This window comes from Lithobates pipiens, unplaced genomic scaffold (genome assembly GCF_037356315.1).
Source record: "Lithobates pipiens isolate NorthernLeopardFrog02 unplaced genomic scaffold, aLitPip1_a1.2 Scaffold_18, whole genome shotgun sequence".
Lineage (NCBI taxonomy): Eukaryota > Metazoa > Chordata > Amphibia > Anura > Ranidae > Lithobates > Lithobates pipiens.
In genome coordinates this window covers 579936902-579956010 of record NW_027507758.1, presented here as the reverse complement: position 1 = coordinate 579956010, position 19109 = coordinate 579936902, and the positions used below count along the sequence as shown (strand labels likewise).

Sequence of the window (19109 nt, the reverse complement as noted above, 5' to 3'; positions counted from 1 at the left end):
CTTCAACATCAAACACAAAAGCAAGGTGCCTCCCGTGAAACCAGGAAAGCTGCGTTTGGAGAATGCGGGCATCGATCCCGCTACCTCTCGCATGCAAAGCGAGCGCTCTGCCACTTGAGCTAATCCCCCTTTGCTCGAGTGTGTTGCTTGCGCTATGGCTGATCCCTGTCCTCTCCTGGGCTATGTGTAAAATATAGTCAGTTTTGCGAAATCCACAACCTGCTCTGGCCGCTAGACACCAGGAGAGCCACCCGCTTTCCTAGCGTAGAAGGTTTGCACCCCCCTTTTTTTTCCCTCCTACGACCTTTGACAACTGAGCCCCTTCAGAGGTATGGCCCCATGGGTTTCAATGATGTAATTGGGAGAAGGCTGGTTTCAAAAAGCACTCACACCGCCTAGTACATTCTCGACAAGAAACACCTTGTGCCTTGATGCACTCCACGGGGCTGGAAATTGGGGGAGAGCGCTGCAAACACAAAGAGCCCATAATTGCATTGGCCGGGAATCGAACCCGGGCCTCCCGCGTGGCAGGCGAGAATTCTACCACTGAACCACCAATGCTCCACGCCGGGCCACTTGCCACCACCCTCGCTCAGCTGGTCTAGGAGAGTCCAGCTCTCGCCCACGCTTGACTTGGGATTCGCTGGTCGAAAATCAATGGAAACGCCTAGTCGTCTACATTGTGACTTTGCCACATGGACCCACTCCCCGTGGGAATCGCTGGCAAACTACATCCACATGTGGTTGTTGAGGTTGGTCAGCGACAAGAGCAGAGTGGCGCAGCGGAAGCGTGCTGGGCCCATAACCCAGAGGTCGATGGATCGAAACCATCCTCTGCTACGTTGCCCTTTCCTATGCCAATCGATATTTGCTTGCGTGCGGGCCCAAAGGCCTTTCTTTCGCACACAAAGAGAAGTTGAACCTGATTCAGGTGATTCAACGAGTCCAAAGCTCTCAGCGTAAGCATGGCACTGGCACCTTTTGCGCTAATGAAATATTGTCTCTTGGCCATGGAGGCCTGCTCGTGCTTTGTTTACTAGATTGCTTTTGTCCAACACTGCCTACGTGACTTTGGCTGAAGCCACAGTTGCCACCACAAAAACGTGGCAACGCCTTGGCACGCGTTATGAGGAGGACTCCGGCTTCCCATGTTGCTCACGGCGCTCGGTTCCAAGCTTCAACATCAAACACAAAAGCAAGGTGTCTCCTGGCAAATCAGGAAAGCTGCATTTGGAGAATGCGGGCATCGATCCCGCTACCTCTCGCATGCTCAGCGAGCGCTCTACCATTTGAGCTAATCCCCCTTTGCTTGAGGTTCTTGCTTGTGCTATGGCTGATCCCTGTCCTCTCCTGGGCTATGTGTAAACTATAGGCAGTTTTGCTAAATCCACAACTTGCTCTGGCCGCTAGACACCAGGAGAGCCACTCCCCCAAGACCTTGGACAACTGAGCCCCTTCTGAAGTATGGCCCCATGGGTTTCAATGATGTCATTGGGAGAAGGTGGTTTCAAAAAGCACTCACACCGCCTAATACATTCTCGACAAGAAACACCTTGTGCCTTGAGGCATTCCATGGGGCTGGAAATTGGGGGAGAGAGCTACAAACACCAAGAGCCCATAATTGCATTGGCCGGGAATCGAACCCGGGCCTCCCGCGTGGCAGGCAAGAATTCTACCACTGAACCACCAATGCTCCACGCCAGGCCAGGCGCCACCACCCTCGCTCAGCTGGCCTAGGAGAGTCCAGCTCTCGCCCACGCTTGACTTGGGATTCGCTTGTCGAAATCCATGAGGATGGTCAGCGACAAGAGCAGAGTGGCGCAGCGGAAGCGTGCTGGGCCCATAACCCAGAGGTCGATGGATCGAAACCATCCTCTGCTACGTTGCCTTTTCCTATGCCAATCGATATTTGCTTGCGGGCCCAAAGGCCTTTCTTTCGCACACAAAGAGAAGTTGAACCTGATTCAGGTGATTCAACGAGTCCAAAGCTCTCAGCGTAAGCATGGCACTGGCACCTTTCCCCCTAATGGAATATTGTCTCTTGGCCATGGAAGCCTGGTCGTGCTTTCTTTAATTGATTGCTTTTGTCCAATACTGCCTACGTGACTTTGGCTGAAGCCACAGATGCCACCACAAAAACGTGGCAATGCCTTGGCACATGTTATGAGGAGCACTCCGGCTTCCCATGTTGCTCACGGCGCTCGGTTCCAAGCTTCAACATCAAACACAAAAGCAAGGTGCCTCCCGTGAAACCAGGAAAGCTGCGTTTGGAGAATGCGGGCATCGATCCCGCTACCTCTCGCATGCAAAGCGAGCGCTCTGCCACTTGAGCTAATCCCCCTTTGCTCGAGTGTGTTGCTTGCGCTATGGCTGATCCCTGTCCTCTCCTGGGCTATGTGTAAAATATAGTCAGTTTTGCGAAATCCACAACCTGCTCTGGCCGCTAGACACCAGGAGAGCCACCCGCTTTCCTAGCGTAGAAGGTTTGCACCCCCCTTTTTTTTCCCTCCTACGACCTTTGACAACTGAGCCCCTTCAGAGGTATGGCCCCATGGGTTTCAATGATGTAATTGGGAGAAGGCTGGTTTCAAAAAGCACTCACACCGCCTAGTACATTCTCGACAAGAAACACCTTGTGCCTTGATGCACTCCACGGGGCTGGAAATTGGGGGAGAGCGCTGCAAACACAAAGAGCCCATAATTGCATTGGCTGGGAATCGAACCCGGGCCTCCCGCGTGGCAGGCGAGAATTCTACCACTGAACCACCAATGCTCCACGCCGGGCCACTTGCCACCACCCTCGCTCAGCTGGTCTAGGAGAGTCCAGCTCTCGCCCACGCTTGACTTGGGATTCGCTGGTCGAAAATCAATGGAAACGCCTAGTCGTCTACATTGTGACTTTGCCACATGGACCCACTCCCCGTGGGAATCGCTGGCAAACTACATCCACATGTGGTTGTTGAGGTTGGTCAGCGACAAGAGCAGAGTGGCGCAGCGGAAGCGTGCTGGGCCCATAACCCAGAGGTCGATGGATCGAAACCATCCTCTGCTACGTTGCCTTTTCCTATGCCAATCGATATTTGCTTGCGTGCGGGCCCAAAGGCCTTTCTTTCGCACACAAAGAGAAGTTGAACCTGATTCAGGTGATTCAACGAGTCCAAAGCTCTCAGCGTAAGCATGGCACTGGCACCTTTTGCGCTAATGAAATATTGTCTCTTGGCCATGGAGGCCTGCTCGTGCTTTGTTTACTAGATTGCTTTTGTCCAACACTGCCTACGTGACTTTGGCTGAAGCCACAGTTGCCACCACAAAAACGTGGCAACGCCTTGGCACGCGTTATGAGGAGGACTCCGGCTTCCCATGTTGCTCACGGCGCTCGGTTCCAAGCTTCAACATCAAACACAAAAGCAAGGTGTCTCCTGGCAAATCAGGAAAGCTGCATTTGGAGAATGCGGGCATCGATCCCGCTACCTCTCGCATGCTAAGCGAGCGCTCTACCATTTGAGCTAATCCCCCTTTGCTTGAAGTTGTTGCTTGTGCTATGGCTGATCCCTGTCCTCTCCTGGGCTATGTGTAAACTATAGGCAGTTTTGCTAAATCCACAACTTGCTCTGGCCGCTAGACACCAGGAGAGCCACTCCCCCAAGACCTTGGACAACTGAGCCCCTTCTGAAGTATGGCCCCATGGGTTTCAATGATGTCATTGGGAGAAGGTGGTTTCAAAAAGCACTCACACCGCCTAATACATTCTCGACAAGAAACACCTTGTGCCTTGAGGCATTCCATGGGGCTGGAAATTGGGGGAGAGAGCTACAAACACCAAGAGCCCATAATTGCATTGGCCGGGAATCGAACCCGGGCCTCCCGCGTGGCAGGCGAGAATTCTACCACTGAACCACCAATGCTCCACGCCGGGCCAGGCGCCACCACCCTCGCTCAGCTGGCCTAGGAGAGTCCAGCTCTCGCCCACGCTTGACTTGGGATTCGCTTGTCGAAATCCATGAGGATGGCCAGCGACAAGAGCAGAGTGGCGCAGCGGAAGCGTGCTGGGCCCATAACCCAGAGGTCGATGGATCGAAACCATCCTCTGCTACGTTGCCTTTTCCTATGCCAATCGATATTTGCTTGCGGGCCCAAAGGCCTTTCTTTCGCACACAAAGAGAAGTTGAACCTGATTCAGGTGATTCAACGAGTCCAAAGCTCTCAGCGTAAGCATGGCACTGGCACCTTTCCCCCTAATGGAATATTGTCTCTTGGCCATGGAAGCCTGGTCGTGCTTTCTTTAATTGATTGCTTTTGTCCAATACTGCCTACGTGACTTTGGCTGAAGCCACAGATGCCACCACAAAAACGTGGCAATGCCTTGGCACATGTTATGAGGAGCACTCCGGCTTCCCATGTTGCTCACGGCGCTCGGTTCCAAGCTTCAACATCAAACACAAAAGCAAGGTGCCTCCCGTGAAACCAGGAAAGCTGCGTTTGGAGAATGCGGGCATCGATCCCGCTACCTCTCGCATGCAAAGCGAGCGCTCTGCCACTTGAGCTAATCCCCCTTTGCTCGAGTGTGTTGCTTGCGCTATGGCTGATCCCTGTCCTCTCCTGGGCTATGTGTAAAATATAGTCAGTTTTGCGAAATCCACAACCTGCTCTGGCCGCTAGACACCAGGAGAGCCACCCGCTTTCCTAGCGTAGAAGGTTTGCACCCCCCTTTTTTTTCCCTCCTACGACCTTTGACAACTGAGCCCCTTCAGAGGTATGGCCCCATGGGTTTCAATGATGTAATTGGGAGAAGGCTGGTTTCAAAAAGCACTCACACCGCCTAGTACATTCTCGACAAGAAACACCTTGTGCCTTGATGCACTCCACGGGGCTGGAAATTGGGGGAGAGCGCTGCAAACACAAAGAGCCCATAATTGCATTGGCCGGGAATCGAACCCGGGCCTCCCGCGTGGCAGGCGAGAATTCTACCACTGAACCACCAATGCTCCACGCCGGGCCACTTGCCACCACCCTCGCTCAGCTGGTCTAGGAGAGTCCAGCTCTCGCCCACGCTTGACTTGGGATTCGCTGGTCGAAAATCAATGGAAACGCCTAGTCGTCTACATTGTGACTTTGCCACATGGACCCACTCCCCGTGGGAATCGCTGGCAAACTACATCCACATGTGGTTGTTGAGGTTGGTCAGCGACAAGAGCAGAGTGGCGCAGCGGAAGCGTGCTGGGCCCATAACCCAGAGGTCGATGGATCGAAACCATCCTCTGCTACGTTGCCCTTTCCTATGCCAATCGATATTTGCTTGCGTGCGGGCCCAAAGGCCTTTCTTTCGCACACAAAGAGAAGTTGAACCTGATTCAGGTGATTCAACGAGTCCAAAGCTCTCAGCGTAAGCATGGCACTGGCACCTTTTGCGCTAATGAAATATTGTCTCTTGGCCATGGAGGCCTGCTCGTGCTTTGTTTACTAGATTGCTTTTGTCCAACACTGCCTACGTGACTTTGGCTGAAGCCACAGTTGCCACCACAAAAACGTGGCAACGCCTTGGCACGCGTTATGAGGAGGACTCCGGCTTCCCATGTTGCTCACGGCGCTCGGTTCCAAGCTTCAACATCAAACACAAAAGCAAGGTGTCTCCTGGCAAATCAGGAAAGCTGCATTTGGAGAATGCGGGCATCGATCCCGCTACCTCTCGCATGCTAAGCGAGCGCTCTACCATTTGAGCTAATCCCCCTTTGCTTGAGGTTCTTGCTTGTGCTATGGCTGATCCCTGTCCTCTCCTGGGCTATGTGTAAACTATAGGCAGTTTTGCTAAATCCACAACTTGCTCTGGCCGCTAGACACCAGGAGAGCCACTCCCCCAAGACCTTGGACAACTGAGCCCCTTCTGAAGTATGGCCCCATGGGTTTCAATGATGTCATTGGGAGAAGGTGGTTTCAAAAAGCACTCACACCGCCTAATACATTCTCGACAAGAAACACCTTGTGCCTTGAGGCATTCCATGGGGCTGGAAATTGGGGGAGAGAGCTACAAACACCAAGAGCCCATAATTGCATTGGCCGGGAATCGAACCCGGGCCTCCCGCGTGGCAGGCAAGAATTCTACCACTGAACCACCAATGCTCCACGCCAGGCCAGGCGCCACCACCCTCGCTCAGCTGGCCTAGGAGAGTCCAGCTCTCGCCCACGCTTGACTTGGGATTCGCTTGTCGAAATCCATGAGGATGGTCAGCGACAAGAGCAGAGTGGCGCAGCGGAAGCGTGCTGGGCCCATAACCCAGAGGTCGATGGATCGAAACCATCCTCTGCTACGTTGCCTTTTCCTATGCCAATCGATATTTGCTTGCGGGCCCAAAGGCCTTTCTTTCGCACACAAAGAGAAGTTGAACCTGATTCAGGTGATTCAACGAGTCCAAAGCTCTCAGCGTAAGCATGGCACTGGCACCTTTCCCCCTAATGGAATATTGTCTCTTGGCCATGGAAGCCTGGTCGTGCTTTCTTTAATTGATTGCTTTTGTCCAATACTGCCTACGTGACTTTGGCTGAAGCCACAGATGCCACCACAAAAACGTGGCAATGCCTTGGCACATGTTATGAGGAGCACTCCGGCTTCCCATGTTGCTCACGGCGCTCGGTTCCAAGCTTCAACATCAAACACAAAAGCAAGGTGCCTCCCGTGAAACCAGGAAAGCTGCGTTTGGAGAATGCGGGCATCGATCCCGCTACCTCTCGCATGCAAAGCGAGCGCTCTGCCACTTGAGCTAATCCCCCTTTGCTCGAGTGTGTTGCTTGCGCTATGGCTGATCCCTGTCCTCTCCTGGGCTATGTGTAAAATATAGTCAGTTTTGCGAAATCCACAACCTGCTCTGGCCGCTAGACACCAGGAGAGCCACCCGCTTTCCTAGCGTAGAAGGTTTGCACCCCCCTTTTTTTTCCCTCCTACGACCTTTGACAACTGAGCCCCTTCAGAGGTATGGCCCCATGGGTTTCAATGATGTAATTGGGAGAAGGCTGGTTTCAAAAAGCACTCACACCGCCTAGTACATTCTCGACAAGAAACACCTTGTGCCTTGATGCACTCCACGGGGCTGGAAATTGGGGGAGAGCGCTGCAAACACAAAGAGCCCATAATTGCATTGGCTGGGAATCGAACCCGGGCCTCCCGCGTGGCAGGCGAGAATTCTACCACTGAACCACCAATGCTCCACGCCGGGCCACTTGCCACCACCCTCGCTCAGCTGGTCTAGGAGAGTCCAGCTCTCGCCCACGCTTGACTTGGGATTCGCTGGTCGAAAATCAATGGAAACGCCTAGTCGTCTACATTGTGACTTTGCCACATGGACCCACTCCCCGTGGGAATCGCTGGCAAACTACATCCACATGTGGTTGTTGAGGTTGGTCAGCGACAAGAGCAGAGTGGCGCAGCGGAAGCGTGCTGGGCCCATAACCCAGAGGTCGATGGATCGAAACCATCCTCTGCTACGTTGCCTTTTCCTATGCCAATCGATATTTGCTTGCGTGCGGGCCCAAAGGCCTTTCTTTCGCACACAAAGAGAAGTTGAACCTGATTCAGGTGATTCAACGAGTCCAAAGCTCTCAGCGTAAGCATGGCACTGGCACCTTTTGCGCTAATGAAATATTGTCTCTTGGCCATGGAGGCCTGCTCGTGCTTTGTTTACTAGATTGCTTTTGTCCAACACTGCCTACGTGACTTTGGCTGAAGCCACAGTTGCCACCACAAAAACGTGGCAACGCCTTGGCACGCGTTATGAGGAGGACTCCGGCTTCCCATGTTGCTCACGGCGCTCGGTTCCAAGCTTCAACATCAAACACAAAAGCAAGGTGTCTCCTGGCAAATCAGGAAAGCTGCATTTGGAGAATGCGGGCATCGATCCCGCTACCTCTCGCATGCTAAGCGAGCGCTCTACCATTTGAGCTAATCCCCCTTTGCTTGAGGTTGTTGCTTGTGCTATGGCTGATCCCTGTCCTCTCCTGGGCTATGTGTAAACTATAGGTAGTTTTGCTAAATCCACAACTTGCTCTGGCCGCTAGACACCAGGAGAGCCACTCCCCCAAGACCTTGGACAACTGAGCCCCTTCTGAAGTATGGCCCCATGGGTTTCAATGATGTCATTGGGAGAAGGTGGTTTCAAAAAGCACTCACACCGCCTAATACATTCTCGACAAGAAACACCTTGTGCCTTGAGGCATTCCATGGGGCTGGAAATTGGGGGAGAGAGCTACAAACACCAAGAGCCCATAATTGCATTGGCCGGGAATCGAACCCGGGCCTCCCGTGTGGCAGGCGAGAATTCTACCACTGAACCACCAATGCTCCACGCCGGGCCAGGCGCCACCACCCTCGCTCAGCTGGCCTAGGAGAGTCCAGCTCTCGCCCACGCTTGACTTGGGATTCGCTTGTCGAAATCCATGAGGATGGTCAGCGACAAGAGCAGAGTGGCGCAGCGGAAGCGTGCTGGGCCCATAACCCAGAGGTCGATGGATCGAAACCATCCTCTGCTACGTTGCCTTTTCCTATGCCAATCGATATTTGCTTGCGGGCCCAAAGGCCTTTCTTTCGCACACAAAGAGAAGTTGAACCTGATTCAGGTGATTCAACGAGTCCAAAGCTCTCAGCGTAAGCATGGCACTGGCACCTTTCCCCCTAATGGAATATTGTCTCTTGGCCATGGAAGCCTGGTCGTGCTTTCTTTAATTGATTGCTTTTGTCCAATACTGCCTACGTGACTTTGGCTGAAGCCACAGATGCCACCACAAAAACGTGGCAATGCCTTGGCACATGTTATGAGGAGCACTCCGGCTTCCCATGTTGCTCACGGCGCTCGGTTCCAAGCTTCAACATCAAACACAAAAGCAAGGTGCCTCCCGTGAAACCAGGAAAGCTGCGTTTGGAGAATGCGGGCATCGATCCCGCTACCTCTCGCATGCAAAGCGAGCGCTCTGCCACTTGAGCTAATCCCCCTTTGCTCGAGTGTGTTGCTTGCGCTATGGCTGATCCCTGTCCTCTCCTGGGCTATGTGTAAAATATAGTCAGTTTTGCGAAATCCACAACCTGCTCTGGCCGCTAGACACCAGGAGAGCCACCCGCTTTCCTAGCGTAGAAGGTTTGCACCCCCCTTTTTTTTCCCTCCTACGACCTTTGACAACTGAGCCCCTTCAGAGGTATGGCCCCATGGGTTTCAATGATGTAATTGGGAGAAGGCTGGTTTCAAAAAGCACTCACACCGCCTAGTACATTCTCGACAAGAAACACCTTGTGCCTTGATGCACTCCACGGGGCTGGAAATTGGGGGAGAGCGCTGCAAACACAAAGAGCCCATAATTGCATTGGCCGGGAATCGAACCCGGGCCTCCCGCGTGGCAGGCGAGAATTCTACCACTGAACCACCAATGCTCCACGCCGGGCCACTTGCCACCACCCTCGCTCAGCTGGTCTAGGAGAGTCCAGCTCTCGCCCACGCTTGACTTGGGATTCGCTGGTCGAAAATCAATGGAAACGCCTAGTCGTCTACATTGTGACTTTGCCACATGGACCCACTCCCCGTGGGAATCGCTGGCAAACTACATCCACATGTGGTTGTTGAGGTTGGTCAGCGACAAGAGCAGAGTGGCGCAGCGGAAGCGTGCTGGGCCCATAACCCAGAGGTCGATGGATCGAAACCATCCTCTGCTACGTTGCCTTTTCCTATGCCAATCGATATTTGCTTGCGTGCGGGCCCAAAGGCCTTTCTTTCGCACACAAAGAGAAGTTGAACCTGATTCAGGTGATTCAACGAGTCCAAAGCTCTCAGCGTAAGCATGGCACTGGCACCTTTTGCGCTAATGAAATATTGTCTCTTGGCCATGGAGGCCTGCTCGTGCTTTGTTTACTAGATTGCTTTTGTCCAACACTGCCTACGTGACTTTGGCTGAAGCCACAGTTGCCACCACAAAAACGTGGCAACGCCTTGGCACGCGTTATGAGGAGGACTCCGGCTTCCCATGTTGCTCACGGCGCTCGGTTCCAAGCTTCAACATCAAACACAAAAGCAAGGTGTCTCCTGGCAAATCAGGAAAGCTGCATTTGGAGAATGCGGGCATCGATCCCGCTACCTCTCGCATGCTAAGCGAGCGCTCTACCATTTGAGCTAATCCCCCTTTGCTTGAGGTTGTTGCTTGTGCTATGGCTGATCCCTGTCCTCTCCTGGGCTATGTGTAAACTATAGGTAGTTTTGCTAAATCCACAACTTGCTCTGGCCGCTAGACACCAGGAGAGCCACTCCCCCAAGACCTTGGACAACTGAGCCCCTTCTGAAGTATGGCCCCATGGGTTTCAATGATGTCATTGGGAGAAGGTGGTTTCAAAAAGCACTCACACCGCCTAATACATTCTCGACAAGAAACACCTTGTGCCTTGAGGCATTCCATGGGGCTGGAAATTGGGGGAGAGAGCTACAAACACCAAGAGCCCATAATTGCATTGGCCGGGAATCGAACCCGGGCCTCCCGTGTGGCAGGCGAGAATTCTACCACTGAACCACCAATGCTCCACGCCGGGCCAGGCGCCACCACCCTCGCTCAGCTGGCCTAGGAGAGTCCAGCTCTCGCCCACGCTTGACTTGGGATTCGCTTGTCGAAATCCATGAGGATGGTCAGCGACAAGAGCAGAGTGGCGCAGCGGAAGCGTGCTGGGCCCATAACCCAGAGGTCGATGGATCGAAACCATCCTCTGCTACGTTGCCTTTTCCTATGCCAATCGATATTTGCTTGCGGGCCCAAAGGCCTTTCTTTCGCACACAAAGAGAAGTTGAACCTGATTCAGGTGATTCAACGAGTCCAAAGCTCTCAGCGTAAGCATGGCACTGGCACCTTTCCCCCTAATGGAATATTGTCTCTTGGCCATGGAAGCCTGGTCGTGCTTTCTTTAATTGATTGCTTTTGTCCAATACTGCCTACGTGACTTTGGCTGAAGCCACAGATGCCACCACAAAAACGTGGCAATGCCTTGGCACATGTTATGAGGAGCACTCCGGCTTCCCATGTTGCTCACGGCGCTCGGTTCCAAGCTTCAACATCAAACACAAAAGCAAGGTGCCTCCCGTGAAACCAGGAAAGCTGCGTTTGGAGAATGCGGGCATCGATCCCGCTACCTCTCGCATGCAAAGCGAGCGCTCTGCCACTTGAGCTAATCCCCCTTTGCTCGAGTGTGTTGCTTGCGCTATGGCTGATCCCTGTCCTCTCCTGGGCTATGTGTAAAATATAGTCAGTTTTGCGAAATCCACAACCTGCTCTGGCCGCTAGACACCAGGAGAGCCACCCGCTTTCCTAGCGTAGAAGGTTTGCACCCCCCTTTTTTTTCCCTCCTACGACCTTTGACAACTGAGCCCCTTCAGAGGTATGGCCCCATGGGTTTCAATGATGTAATTGGGAGAAGGCTGGTTTCAAAAAGCACTCACACCGCCTAGTACATTCTCGACAAGAAACACCTTGTGCCTTGATGCACTCCACGGGGCTGGAAATTGGGGGAGAGCGCTGCAAACACAAAGAGCCCATAATTGCATTGGCCGGGAATCGAACCCGGGCCTCCCGCGTGGCAGGCGAGAATTCTACCACTGAACCACCAATGCTCCACGCCGGGCCACTTGCCACCACCCTCGCTCAGCTGGTCTAGGAGAGTCCAGCTCTCGCCCACGCTTGACTTGGGATTCGCTGGTCGAAAATCAATGGAAACGCCTAGTCGTCTACATTGTGACTTTGCCACATGGACCCACTCCCCGTGGGAATCGCTGGCAAACTACATCCACATGTGGTTGTTGAGGTTGGTCAGCGACAAGAGCAGAGTGGCGCAGCGGAAGCGTGCTGGGCCCATAACCCAGAGGTCGATGGATCGAAACCATCCTCTGCTACGTTGCCTTTTCCTATGCCAATCGATATTTGCTTGCGTGCGGGCCCAAAGGCCTTTCTTTCGCACACAAAGAGAAGTTGAACCTGATTCAGGTGATTCAACGAGTCCAAAGCTCTCAGCGTAAGCATGGCACTGGCACCTTTTGCGCTAATGAAATATTGTCTCTTGGCCATGGAGGCCTGCTCGTGCTTTGTTTACTAGATTGCTTTTGTCCAACACTGCCTACGTGACTTTGGCTGAAGCCACAGTTGCCACCACAAAAACGTGGCAACGCCTTGGCACGCGTTATGAGGAGGACTCCGGCTTCCCATGTTGCTCACGGCGCTCGGTTCCAAGCTTCAACATCAAACACAAAAGCAAGGTGTCTCCTGGCAAATCAGGAAAGCTGCATTTGGAGAATGCGGGCATCGATCCCGCTACCTCTCGCATGCTAAGCGAGCGCTCTACCATTTGAGCTAATCCCCCTTTGCTTGAGGTTGTTGCTTGTGCTATGGCTGATCCCTGTCCTCTCCTGGGCTATGTGTAAACTATAGGTAGTTTTGCTAAATCCACAACTTGCTCTGGCCGCTAGACACCAGGAGAGCCACTCCCCCAAGACCTTGGACAACTGAGCCCCTTCTGAAGTATGGCCCCATGGGTTTCAATGATGTCATTGGGAGAAGGTGGTTTCAAAAAGCACTCACACCGCCTAATACATTCTCGACAAGAAACACCTTGTGCCTTGAGGCATTCCATGGGGCTGGAAATTGGGGGAGAGAGCTACAAACACCAAGAGCCCATAATTGCATTGGCCGGGAATCGAACCCGGGCCTCCCGTGTGGCAGGCGAGAATTCTACCACTGAACCACCAATGCTCCACGCCGGGCCAGGCGCCACCACCCTCGCTCAGCTGGCCTAGGAGAGTCCAGCTCTCGCCCACGCTTGACTTGGGATTCGCTTGTCGAAATCCATGAGGATGGTCAGCGACAAGAGCAGAGTGGCGCAGCGGAAGCGTGCTGGGCCCATAACCCAGAGGTCGATGGATCGAAACCATCCTCTGCTACGTTGCCTTTTCCTATGCCAATCGATATTTGCTTGCGGGCCCAAAGGCCTTTCTTTCGCACACAAAGAGAAGTTGAACCTGATTCAGGTGATTCAACGAGTCCAAAGCTCTCAGCGTAAGCATGGCACTGGCACCTTTCCCCCTAATGGAATATTGTCTCTTGGCCATGGAAGCCTGGTCGTGCTTTCTTTAATTGATTGCTTTTGTCCAATACTGCCTACGTGACTTTGGCTGAAGCCACAGATGCCACCACAAAAACGTGGCAATGCCTTGGCACATGTTATGAGGAGCACTCCGGCTTCCCATGTTGCTCACGGCGCTCGGTTCCAAGCTTCAACATCAAACACAAAAGCAAGGTGCCTCCCGTGAAACCAGGAAAGCTGCGTTTGGAGAATGCGGGCATCGATCCCGCTACCTCTCGCATGCAAAGCGAGCGCTCTGCCACTTGAGCTAATCCCCCTTTGCTCGAGTGTGTTGCTTGCGCTATGGCTGATCCCTGTCCTCTCCTGGGCTATGTGTAAAATATAGTCAGTTTTGCGAAATCCACAACCTGCTCTGGCCGCTAGACACCAGGAGAGCCACCCGCTTTCCTAGCGTAGAAGGTTTGCACCCCCCTTTTTTTTCCCTCCTACGACCTTTGACAACTGAGCCCCTTCAGAGGTATGGCCCCATGGGTTTCAATGATGTAATTGGGAGAAGGCTGGTTTCAAAAAGCACTCACACCGCCTAGTACATTCTCGACAAGAAACACCTTGTGCCTTGATGCACTCCACGGGGCTGGAAATTGGGGGAGAGCGCTGCAAACACAAAGAGCCCATAATTGCATTGGCCGGGAATCGAACCCGGGCCTCCCGCGTGGCAGGCGAGAATTCTACCACTGAACCACCAATGCTCCACGCCGGGCCACTTGCCACCACCCTCGCTCAGCTGGTCTAGGAGAGTCCAGCTCTCGCCCACGCTTGACTTGGGATTCGCTGGTCGAAAATCAATGGAAACGCCTAGTCGTCTACATTGTGACTTTGCCACATGGACCCACTCCCCGTGGGAATCGCTGGCAAACTACATCCACATGTGGTTGTTGAGGTTGGTCAGCGACAAGAGCAGAGTGGCGCAGCGGAAGCGTGCTGGGCCCATAACCCAGAGGTCAATGGATCGAAACCATCCTCTGCTACGTTGCCTTTTCCTATGCCAATCGATATTTGCTTGCGTGCGGGCCCAAAGGCCTTTCTTTCGCACACAAAGAGAAGTTGAACCTGATTCAGGTGATTCAACGAGTCCAAAGCTCTCAGCGTAAGCATGGCACTGGCACCTTTTGCGCTAATGAAATATTGTCTCTTGGCCATGGAGGCCTGCTCGTGCTTTGTTTACTAGATTGCTTTTGTCCAACACTGCCTACGTGACTTTGGCTGAAGCCACAGTTGCCACCACAAAAACGTGGCAACGCCTTGGCACGCGTTATGAGGAGGACTCCGGCTTCCCATGTTGCTCACGGCGCTCGGTTCCAAGCTTCAACATCAAACACAAAAGCAAGGTGTCTCCTGGCAAATCAGGAAAGCTGCATTTGGAGAATGCGGGCATCGATCCCGCTACCTCTCGCATGCTAAGCGAGCGCTCTACCATTTGAGCTAATTGAGGTTGTTGCTTGTGCTATGGCTGATCCCTGTCCTCTCCTGGGCTATGTGTAAACTATAGGCAGTTTTGCTAAATCCACAACTTGCTCTGGCCGCTAGACACCAGGAGAGCCACTCCCCCAAGACCTTGGACAACTGAGCCCCTTCTGAAGTATGGCCCCATGGGTTTCAATGAGGTCATTGGGAGAAGGTGGTTTCAAAAAGCACTCACACCGCCTAATACATTCTCGACAAGAAACACCTTGTGCCTTGAGGCATTCCATGGGGCTGGAAATTGGGGGAGAGAGCTACAAACACCAAGAGCCCATAATTGCATTGGCCGGGAATCGAACCCGGGCCTCCCGCGTGGCAGGCGAGAATTCTACCACTGAACCACCAATGCTCCACGCCGGGCCAGGCGCCACCACCCTCGCTCAGCTGGCCTAGGAGAGTCCAGCTCTCGCCCACGCTTGACTTGGGATTCGCTTGTCGAAATCCATGAGGATGGCCAGCGACAAGAGCAGAGTGGCGCAGCGGAAGCGTGCTGGGCCCATAACCCAGAGGTCGATGGATCGAAACCATCCTCTGCTACGTTGCCTTTTCCTATGCCAATCGATATTTGCTTGCGGGCCCAAAGGCCTTTCTTTCGCACACAAAGAGAAGTTGAACCTGATTCAGGTGATTCAACGAGTCCAAAGCTCTCAGCGTAAGCATGGCACTGGCACCTTTCCCCCTAATGGAATATTGTCTCTTGGCCATGGAAGCCTGGTCGTGCTTTCTTTAATTGATTGCTTTTGTCCAATACTGCCTACGTGACTTTGGCTGAAGCCACAGATGCCACCACAAAAACGTGGCAATGCCTTGGCACATGTTATGAGGAGCACTCCGGCTTCCCATGTTGCTCACGGCGCTCGGTTCCAAGCTTCAACATCAAACACAAAAGCAAGGTGCCTCCCGTGAAACCAGGAAAGCTGCGTTTGGAGAATGCGGGCATCGATCCCGCTACCTCTCGCATGCAAAGCGAGCGCTCTGCCACTTGAGCTAATCCCCCTTTGCTCAAGTGTGTTGCTTGCGCTATGGCTGATCCCTGTCCTCTCCTGGGCTATGTGTAAAATATAGTCAGTTTTGCGAAATCCACAACCTGCTCTGGCCGCTAGACACCAGGAGAGCCACCCGCTTTCCTAGCGTAGAAGGTTTGCACCCCCCTTTTTTTTCCCTTCTACGACCTTTGACAACTGAGCCCCTTCAGAGGTATGGCCCCATGGGTTTCAATGATGTAATTGGGAGAAGGCTGGTTTCAAAAAGCACTCACACCGCCTAGTACATTCTCGACAAGAAACACCTTGTGCCTTGATGCACTCCACGGGGCTGGAAATTGGGGGAGAGCGCTGCAAACACAAAGAGCCCATAATTGCATTGGCCGGGAATCGAACCCGGGCCTCCCGCGTGGCAGGCGAGAATTCTACCACTGAACCACCAATGCTCCACGCCGGGCCACTTGCCACCACCCTCGCTCAGCTGGTCTAGGAGAGTCCAGCTCTCGCCCACGCTTGACTTGGGATTCGCTGGTCGAAAATCAATGGAAACGCCTAGTCATCTACATTGTGACTTTGCCACATGGACCCACTCCCCGTGGGAATCGCTGGCAAACTACATCCACATGTGGTTGTTGAGGTTGGTCAGCGACAAGAGCAGAGTGGCGCAGCGGAAGCGTGCTGGGCCCATAACCCAGAGGTCGATGGATCGAAACCATCCTCTGCTACGTTGCCCTTTCCTATGCCAATCGATATTTGCTTGCGTGCGGGCCCAAAGGCCTTTCTTTCGCACACAAAGAGAAGTTGAACCTGATTCAGGTGATTCAACGAGTCCAAAGCTCTCAGCGTAAGCATGGCACTGGCACCTTTTGCGCTAATGAAATATTGTCTCTTGGCCATGGAGGCCTGCTCGTGCTTTGTTTACTAGATTGCTTTTGTCCAACACTGCCTACGTGACTTTGGCTGAAGCCACAGTTGCCACCACAAAAACGTGGCAACGCCTTGGCACGCGTTATGAGGAGGACTCCGGCTTCCCATGTTGCTCACGGCGCTCGGTTCCAAGCTTCAACATCAAACACAAAAGCAAGGTGTCTCCTGGCAAATCAGGAAAGCTGCATTTGGAGAATGCGGGCATCGATCCCGCTACCTCTCGCATGCTAAGCGAGCGCTCTACCATTTGAGCTAATCCCCCTTTGCTTGAGGTTGTTGCTTGAGGTTGTTGCTTGTGCTATGGCTGATCCCTGTCCTCTCCTGGGCTATGTGTAAACTATAGGCAGTTTTGCTAAATCCACAACTTGCTCTGGCCGCTAGACACCAGGAGAGCCACTCCCCCAAGACCTTGGACAACTGAGCCCCTTCTGAAGTATGGCCCCATGGGTTTCAATGATGTCATTGGGAGAAGGTGGTTTCAAAAAGCACTCACACCGCCTAATACATTCTCGACAAGAAACACCTTGTGCCTTGAGGCATTCCATGGGGCTGGAAATTGGGGGAGAGAGCTACAAACACCAAGAGCCCATAATTGCATTGGCCGGGAATCGAACCCGGGCCTCCCGCGTGGCAGGCGAGAATTCTACCACTGAACCACCAATGCTCCACGCCGGGCCAGGCGCCACCACCCTCGCTCAGCTGGCCTAGGAGAGTCCAGCTCTCGCCCACGCTTGACTTGGGATTCGCTTGTCGAAATCCATGAGGATGGCCAGCGACAAGAGCAGAGTGGCGCAGCGGAAGCGTGCTGGGCCCATAACCCAGAGGTCGATGGATCGAAACCATCCTCTGCTACGTTGCCTTTTCCTATGCCAATCGATATTTGCTTGCGGGCCCAAAGGCCTTTCTTTCGCACACAAAGAGAAGTTGAACCTGATTCAGGTGATTCAACGAGTCCAAAGCTCTCAGCGTAAGCATGGCACTGGCACCTTTCCCCCTAATGGAATATTGTCTCTTGGCCATGGAAGCCTGGTCGTGCTTTCTTTAATTGATTGCTTTTGTCCAATACTGCCTACGTGACTTTGGCTGAAGCCACAGATGCCACCACAAAAACGTGGCAATGCCTTGGCACATGTTATGAGGAGCACTCCGGCTTCCCATGTTGCTCACGGCGCTCGGTTCCAAGCTTCAACATCAAACACAAAAGCAAGGTGCCTCCCGTGAAACCAGGAAAGCTGCGTTTGGAGAATGCGGGCATCGATCCCGCTACCTCTCGCATGCAAAGCGAGCGCTCTGCCACTTGAGCTAATCCCCCTTTGCTCGAGTGTGTTGCTTGCGCTATGGCTGATCCCTGTCCTCTCCTGGGCTATGTGTAAAATATAGTCAGTTTTGCGAAATCCACAACCTGCTCTGGCCGCTAGACACCAGGAGAGCCACCCGCTTTCCTAGCGTAGAAGGTTTGCACCCCCCTTTTTTTTCCCTCCTACGACCTTTGACAACTGAGCCCCTTCAGAGGTATGGCCCCATGGGTTTCAATGATGTAATTGGGAGAAGGCTGGTTTCAAAAAGCACTCACACCGCCTAGTACATTCTCGACAAGAAACACCTTGTGCCTTGATGCACTCCACGGGGCTGGAAATTGGGGGAGAGCGCTGCAAACACAAAGAGCCCATAATTGCATTGGCCGGGAATCGAACCCGGGCCTCCCGCGTGGCAGGCGAGAATTCTACCACTGAACCACCAATGCTCCACGCCGGGCTACTTGCCACCACCCTCGCTCAGCTGGTCTAGGAGAGTCCAGCTCTCGCCCACGCTTGACTTGGGATTCGCTGGTCGAAAATCAATGGAAACGCCTAGTCGTCTACATTATGACTTTGCCACATGGACCCACTCCCCGTGGGAATCGCTGGCAAACTACATCCACATGTGGTTGTTGAGGTTGGTCAGCGACAAGAGCAGAGTGGCGCAGCGGAAGCGTGCTGGGCCCATAACCCAGAGGTCGATGGATCGAAACCATCCTCTGCTACGTTGCCTTTTTCTATGCCAATCGATATTTGCTTGCGTGCGGGCCCAAAGGCCTTTCTTTCGCACACAAAGAGAAGTTGAACCTGATTCAGGTGATTCAACGAGTCCAAAGCTCTCAGCGTAAGCATGGCACTGGCACCTTTTGCGCTAATGAAATATTGTCTCTTGGCCATGGAGGCCTGCTCGTGCTTTGTTTACTAGATTGCTTTTGTCCAACACTGCCTACGTGACTTTGGCTGAAGCCACAGTTGCCACCACAAAAACGTGGCAACGCCTTGGCACGCGTTATGAGGAGGACTCCGGCTTCCCATGTTGCTCACGGCGCTCGGTTCCAAGCTTCAACATCAAACACAAAAGCAAGGTGTCTCCTGGCAAATCAGGAAAGCTGCATTTGGAGAATGCGGGCATCGATCCCGCTACCTCTCGCATGCTAAGCGAGCGCTCTACCATTTGAGCTAATGCCCCTTTGCTTGAGGTTCTTGCTTGAGGTTCTTGCTTGAGGTTCTTGCTTGTGCTATGGCTGATCCCTGTCCTCTCCTGGGCTATGTGTAAACTATAGGCAGTTTTGCTAA

The 19109-nt window shown here is 53.2% G+C and overlaps 6 non-coding genes across 6 annotated transcripts; all 6 read right to left on the bottom strand.

The window, feature by feature from the left end:
• Positions 1-3443: 3443 nt before the first annotated feature.
• TRNAA-AGC (transfer RNA alanine (anticodon AGC)) lies at positions 3444-3516 on the bottom strand. Its single transcript has one exon. It is a non-coding gene; the product is annotated as a tRNA-Ala (tRNA).
• Positions 3517-5655: 2139 nt separating this feature from the next.
• On the bottom strand, positions 5656-5728 carry TRNAA-AGC (transfer RNA alanine (anticodon AGC)). The gene has a single exon. It is a non-coding gene; the product is annotated as a tRNA-Ala (tRNA).
• A 2139-nt stretch (positions 5729-7867) lies between these two features.
• TRNAA-AGC (transfer RNA alanine (anticodon AGC)) lies at positions 7868-7940 on the bottom strand. The gene has a single exon. It is a non-coding gene; the product is annotated as a tRNA-Ala (tRNA).
• A 2139-nt stretch (positions 7941-10079) lies between these two features.
• On the bottom strand, positions 10080-10152 carry TRNAA-AGC (transfer RNA alanine (anticodon AGC)). Its single transcript has one exon. It is a non-coding gene; the product is annotated as a tRNA-Ala (tRNA).
• Positions 10153-12291: 2139 nt separating this feature from the next.
• On the bottom strand, positions 12292-12364 carry TRNAA-AGC (transfer RNA alanine (anticodon AGC)). The gene has a single exon. It is a non-coding gene; the product is annotated as a tRNA-Ala (tRNA).
• A 4340-nt stretch (positions 12365-16704) lies between these two features.
• On the bottom strand, positions 16705-16777 carry TRNAA-AGC (transfer RNA alanine (anticodon AGC)). The gene has a single exon. It is a non-coding gene; the product is annotated as a tRNA-Ala (tRNA).
• Positions 16778-19109: the final 2332 nt, after the last annotated feature.